A 6,832-nucleotide genomic window follows, 5' to 3' on the forward strand; every position below is an offset into this window, starting at 1 on the left:
CCTTCCAACACTTTTCTGTCTATCCATTAATCAGCAGCGGAATAGCCAAGGGACTATGTTACTTTGCTGTAGCACAGAGGTCTGTGGTTGTGGGTGGGTTGGCTGGGAACAAAGTTCTACCATTCCAATTCTGATTGATTAGCGCTGAAGTCATTGCTAAATAGTTACCACTCCCCGTCTTCACAAATCACTCTGTGGACAGATAGAACTAAGTTAAACAAACTGGGGCCTGTGAACACAGGTTTTCTTTTTTTTTTTTTTTTTTTTTTGCAGTGGGGAGCAGAGATGTGGCGATGGGAGGGAAGGAGGGCAAACACTGGATCTCCCTCAATAAGAGGAGAGAAAACAACCACAGTGTAGGTTCTTGTGGCGCCTTCACTACTTCCCTTCCTCACGCTGTTCCTCCTGCCCCACTTCTGCATCCGCCGTCTCTCTGCCAGCAGATGCCTCTGACTGCTACCACCACCACCTCTCCCCTCTCACCCGTAGCTCCCTCCTCACACACTCCACGAGGAGCCAGACAGAGTTACTGTCTCTTCAAGTGGTTTAAACCTCCCCTCTTGCAAAGCTTTCCCACCCAAACTCTCCAACTCCCCCAGTTTCTCCCCTGTCCTTGTACATATTTCACGTCGCTCTCTTTGTCACTTTCTGTCTCTTTTACACTGCTCCCACATCTAGGTATGCTCATGCATGGAGAGATAGCATTCTACTTCAGTCAGATGACCTTTTCAAAAATGTTTAGGGTCATTTCCACTAATCCCAGACAGAGTAGGTAAGATATTAGCGTTGCAAGAATGTTTGGACAGTATCACATTTAAATATTGCTTTTCTGTTTGTGGTTCTTTGATACATATCCAAACAACTAATGGAATTTTTTTTTTTTTTAAGTTTTAAGTAAACTCTGGTTGCTTTGGTGTCAGCAACCTCTAATGCTGCTTCTTGCCAACTTTCCACTTGGTAGGAGATGCTTCCTAAAGATGCACTTTTGTGAAATCTCTTCAGAACCAGCATAGACCGAGCCAAATTGTGATTAAAATTCTTGCTGTCTGCTCCTTTTGCCAATAGTCCTGTGTTTCCACTTGTTGGAAGTATATCTGCCTGTCAATGTATGAGAATGCTAATGCCTTTTTGATATTACTAACTCAAAGCATTCCTCTTCAAGAATGCCAGCATTCATAATTTTTAAGCCTCAAACTTTCAAGAATTGAAAGCAATTGAATTTCACTGCGTTTTAAAATAGAAAAGGTAATATTGCATAGCTAGAAATTTCTATAAAGTATGGATTGGCAATAACATTATTTATACTTTAAAAAAATGGCTCCTTCTAAATTTATGCCTATGTACCAGTCACAAGCTATGTTTCAAATACATTATTTAACTTCAAATGACTTTCTTTTTTTGTATGAGAAATTCTGATTGCTACAACGCAAAAATTTACAGAAGTCTGAATCGAAATGAAATGTTTCAAAACTCAGGTAGACATAAATTATATTTGTTACTGCAAGGAAAATACTCTTAGTTGCAACATCTCTTACAGGAAAGTTTTTGAATTTTTTAGATATGACTAATAAAGATTTATGAGGTACAATTTCACAAGGAGAAAAAGTATTTTGGTAAAAACTTTTTTTGGAAGGTAAAATAGGAAATCATAAGAGTAACTAGATGAACTTCTATAGAATCAATCTACTATCTTAATTGAGTAAATTAAATACATTAAACTTTCAAAAATTAACATATTTATTATTTAGTTTTTGGTATTGAGTTCTTTTTATTTTCCTACAGAGTTATTTGTTGGATATATTATTTTGAAAACATGCTATTTTAACATGAGTTGTCAATAACTGGATTCTAGTAATATGGTAGAAAACCAGGTGGCCTCAGCTTTATTCTCACCCTGCTACTTACCAGGTTTGTGACTATGGCCATCTCTTCAATACTCTGGACCTCTGCTTTCTCATCTGTTCAACAGGAATAAAAAATACCTGATCTCTTTGCCTCTTAATATTGTGAGGATGAAAATAAGGTTCTGGTTGTTAAATCACTTTGAAACGATAAAGTGATATATAGTATAAAGCATTCTGCTCATTATTACCTCAGAATTCCTCTCAGATTACATTGCCTCAAATGCATTATTTAGGAAAAGTACAAACTTGAATGCCATATGGAGTCCTTGTTGACACTGCAGATGTTGGTTAATTTTAGATTCTAAAAGAACAAAAGAACAGAAGCACTACCAGGCAAATTAGCCTCTCTTTAGTTTTTTCTTCGAAATCTCCTATTATACGAATACCAAACTAAAAATGGCAGGCTAAATATTATAGAAAATTACATCATTTGAAGCATTGAAATTCTGTATATCCAAGCCCTTTTGCAGAACATGAGTTTATTTCCCTCCAAAGCAGATTGCCAATGAATTTAATGCTATAAGATTAATTATGGTTATTCTTTTGAAGGCCAAATAACAGGACTTAAATCTTAAACTTTAAGTTCAAATAACACAGAGCCAAGGGAAATGTAAAAATCTCAGAAGAACCACGAAAAGACAAGCGATCCATTTTGGTAGCCATAGTCTCTCTTGAACTAATGGAAAACTGTACTAAGGTCAGCTATCCTTGGGTTCTGATTCTGAAGGTATGGTCATAGTTACAAGAGGGCATTTCTTCACAGAAGAACAGGTATGACAGATTTCCACATATTCAATGACAACTTCTTTTATGGCTCCATCAGTTTGGGAAGACCTGTCGTGCTCCTGTGTGCCATCTGTAAGACATCTTTTTGCATCTTGTCAAATTCGACTTCCTGCTTACACATGCATAAGCAAGAGATGTTTTTGTAAAATATATAGATTGCATCTGTCATTCTATCTTTTGTTTGCATACAACCTGCTCACAAAATATATGCTGGAACAAACTGAGCATTTTGTAACTATCTTGAATTTTTTTTTAAATTATGGAGGCAATGAAACAAAGGATACTTCATATCAGAGCATATCAGTAGATTATCTAAAGTAGTTTAAAAATGGTCCAGTTAATATTCTGAGCTTATATTTTTAGTAACATTTTCCAGAGAATAATTCTGTCCTAAGACTGCTCACTAAATCTTAGGACCTCAAAACATTGATGAAATATGACTTTAACTAGAAATAATTTTGAAATAGAGACTGTAAATGTTTTGCCTTTTTAAAAATGTGGTCCTCTAAAAGAGGCAAAAATTATAAAAGGTATTTTAAGCTATATTTTAGTAACTTAATGGATACAATATGATATATTTCAAAGTGTGCTCTTATGTAAATTAGAAATATTAAAAGTAAATCCAAAAGGTGGGCCTTATGACACTGCTCATTTTGGATATAGTGTAGACTGATTTTTTAAATTATTCAGTATTTTACAAATTGACCCCTATCCTGCCCATATGCTACCTCTTTCAGTACAAAAGGCCTAGGGGACAGATGCAACTTGATTCCATGTTTTATAGTTCTCTCAAACTGGAACAAAACTTTAAACCCCCAAATATTTTTCTCATGTAAAGAACTTTGGATCAGTCCAGATGATTACAGGCCTGAACCAGAAATGGATTCAAACAACTTCATTCACTGCTGAAAGTGAACTGAAACTGACCCCCAAAGTAAATTGGCTTAATTCCCTCAAGTTGACATCTGTTCCCTTCCTTCTTTAACTTCACCAGTGGGCTAGGTTTAAGCATAGAACTGGAGGAGTTATTGGGGTAAGGGGAGGGAATTTTGGATTGGTGTTCAGTCCATGGGTATGCTACAATGGTAGTCTCGCTCCTACCAAGAATAGCAGAATCTAGGAATTAACTGGAGAAATCATTTGTTAAACCATGGGAACACCATGAGTTTAATTTGTCTAATTTTGTTTGAAGATACTGCATCAGCCAAAAATCATCTGATAGCCAGAGATTAAAAAAACAAAAACAAAACATAATCCAAACTAGTTTAATTAAAAAGGTGAATTTACTGGCTCATGTAACTGAATAATTTAGAGTATGTGGTTCAGGACAAGGTTGATCCAGAACTCCAACAGCATGACCCAGGGTCTGATTTCTCTCTCTCCATTTCTCAATTCAGCATCTTCAATATTTGTTCTATTCTTAGACAAGCTCTCCTCTTGTGTGCCCAATATGGATGCAAGCTACTTCAGGGACTACTTACACGTAGGCCCAAATCCAGAGTTAACTTTTTCTCATAGGTCCAGAATTGATTACTGTGGCCAAGGGACTAGGACAGGACTAGACAGTTCAGACTAAGGTCACATGCTTTACCCCTAAGGCAGGGAGGTAGGGACTGGGGGTGGGGACATAATTCCCCTCCTCAAAGCCACTGACAAAGAGTAAGGGAGGACTATAGTCCCCAGAAGAAATGAGAGTGTGGTCAGTAGAACCGATGTTTTCTACAGATACTGGAACTAGGTGCACAAACAATTTCATCAAATATTATTTTTCACATAAGAAAGAATTCTTAATATATCCTAAGTTAGAGTCCAAGTCTCACCAGCTAAAGAAAAAAATAGGTAATGGCCAAAAGAGAGACTGTGGAATCTTTAAGTGAGACATTTTAAAAATGGAAGATATCCTGGAAAACATTTAGGGGATTAAGAAGAAAAAAATGAAGATAGTTTCAACTAGAGGTGGGACTAGATACTCTTCAGAGAAATTGGACAGTTGTACAATTTGTAGATTCTGTGATTCTTGAAGAGCACTGGAGCTAAGATAAGCTTTCTGGATGGTTATTTGCTGTATCTTGTTAACCACATGTTCTATTTTCAACACTTCTCTTATGCTATAATTAAACAAGAAAAAAACCAAAATCAAAAAACTTCCATTCACATGAAATGGAACTAAAGAGAAGTTCTACGTAGTATGTAATATTTTCTAAAAATGATAGTAATGTGGCTGGGCTAGGTTCTTAAGATGTACATATTTTTTAAAATGGCAGCTGTCACTGCCATATCACAAGTACAGATTTCTGCATCTGTATATATTCTCCCAAAGATCTCATGTAAATTAAGTGTTCTACGATTCTTCCATCCTGGTCTCATATATCTAAAATCTAATAAATAAGAAAAGGTCTTTTGGGGGTACAGGGGAACTAGTGTAAAGATGTGTGAACAAAAGTTCTCTGAAAAGGAATTTGGAGGAAGATTTTTTTTTCCAGGAAACAACTTAGATTGAATTTAGCCTTCAGTGTAAAAGGAAGGTGTATTCCAGAGAAAAGAGGGTTGGAAGGAGAGTTATGGCAAAAATTCCCACCCAGGTTCCCAATCAGGTCCATTTATGCAAATGAAGGCTTGAAAGTTGCTTAGTTGTGATTGGTTGATACAGATGAACCCTGATTGGCAATCAGTTGAGCCTTGATTGGCTAGGACAGGTGAACTCTGATTGGTTGCTTCAGGTGAGCCCTGATTGGTTGGTTTCTAAGCCCCAAATCAGAAGTCTTTGCCTATGTTTCTTTCAAAAAGGGAGAAGAGGTCGGGCACCTTGGCTCAAACTTGTAGTCCCAGCACTTTGAAAGGCTGAGGCTGGAGGATAGCTTGAGTGAGACCTTGTATCTACAAAAAATTGAAAAATTAGCTGGGACTGGTGGTGCACTGCCTGTAGTCCCAGCTACTCCGGAGGCTGAGGGAGGATCACTTGAGCTCAGGAGTTTGAGGTTGCTGTGGGCTATGATCACACCACTGCACTCTAGTCTGGGCAACAGGATGAGACCCTGCCTCAAAAAAAAAAGGGGGCTCCAACAGCAATTTATCTTGGCACCAACAACAGGAACTCGTTTGCCTTGATTGTAGAAAGGGAGGCCCTGTGTTATTTTTACAACATCTTTCTGAGAACACAGAATATGTGACCACTTCTTCACTCAGCCATGGCTGCCTTTATCTGTTTTAACATTGAGATCTCAGTTGAGATCTCACTTAGCCAGGGTGAGTCCATTGTCCATTTTGTCTGTTGGCCAGAAGCATACATTAATAGATAGAATACTTACTCTACATGGCCAGGTTATAAAGCACATTTACAAAAGTCTACCCACCTTACCAAGCCCTAAATTTCCAAAGGCAACTATGGGAAAATGAAGAATTACTAAGAGAAATGAGAAGGGATGCTAATGAAAAATGGCTAAAGAGTATTTGGCCCTGGGTCTAGGGTAGCACTAAAACTTTTGGGGGCAGGGAATACCTTACAAGTTCTCAACTCCAAACCTATCATTCCTATTTGAGACTTCATTCCAGAGATGATTACATATGTTGAATTAAGAAAATGCAAGTATTTTTTAGAGCTTGCAATTCATTACCTGGGGCATAATCAAACTGAATTTTACTCTCTGGATATTTTTTTCTTCTTTGTTTTTTTTAAGCATCATGCCAACAATTATTGGTTGTAGGAGAGGTAGATTAAATATTTTTTAAAATTTCCTTATTGGAGGAAATACAAAGATATAATTTACAGCCCACAAAACGAGTTACTCTTAATGGAATATGAAAGTTAATCCTGCTAATCCTTGGAAAAGTGGAGCTCTAATTTGGAGTCACACCATTTTTGAACATTCCATTAGAAGATTTTATTGAAGTTTATTAAAGTTTTGGAGACTTCTGGGAATTTATTGTAAGGATATACTTACTACTTATATGCCAGGTTATTCATTACAGCGTTGTTTGTAATGAACAGCAAAGATTGGAAACAACCCAAGTGCCCATCAGTAGAAGGGTGGTTAAATAAACTATGGCATAGCCTGCAGGATAATGCTATACAGCTGTTGAAAGAATGAGGAAGCTCTCTTAGTACTGATATAAAAGATCTCCAAGGTATGTTGTTAGAAGAA

Source organism: Lemur catta, chromosome 4 (assembly GCF_020740605.2).
Source record: "Lemur catta isolate mLemCat1 chromosome 4, mLemCat1.pri, whole genome shotgun sequence".
Taxonomy (NCBI): Eukaryota; Metazoa; Chordata; class Mammalia; order Primates; family Lemuridae; genus Lemur; species Lemur catta.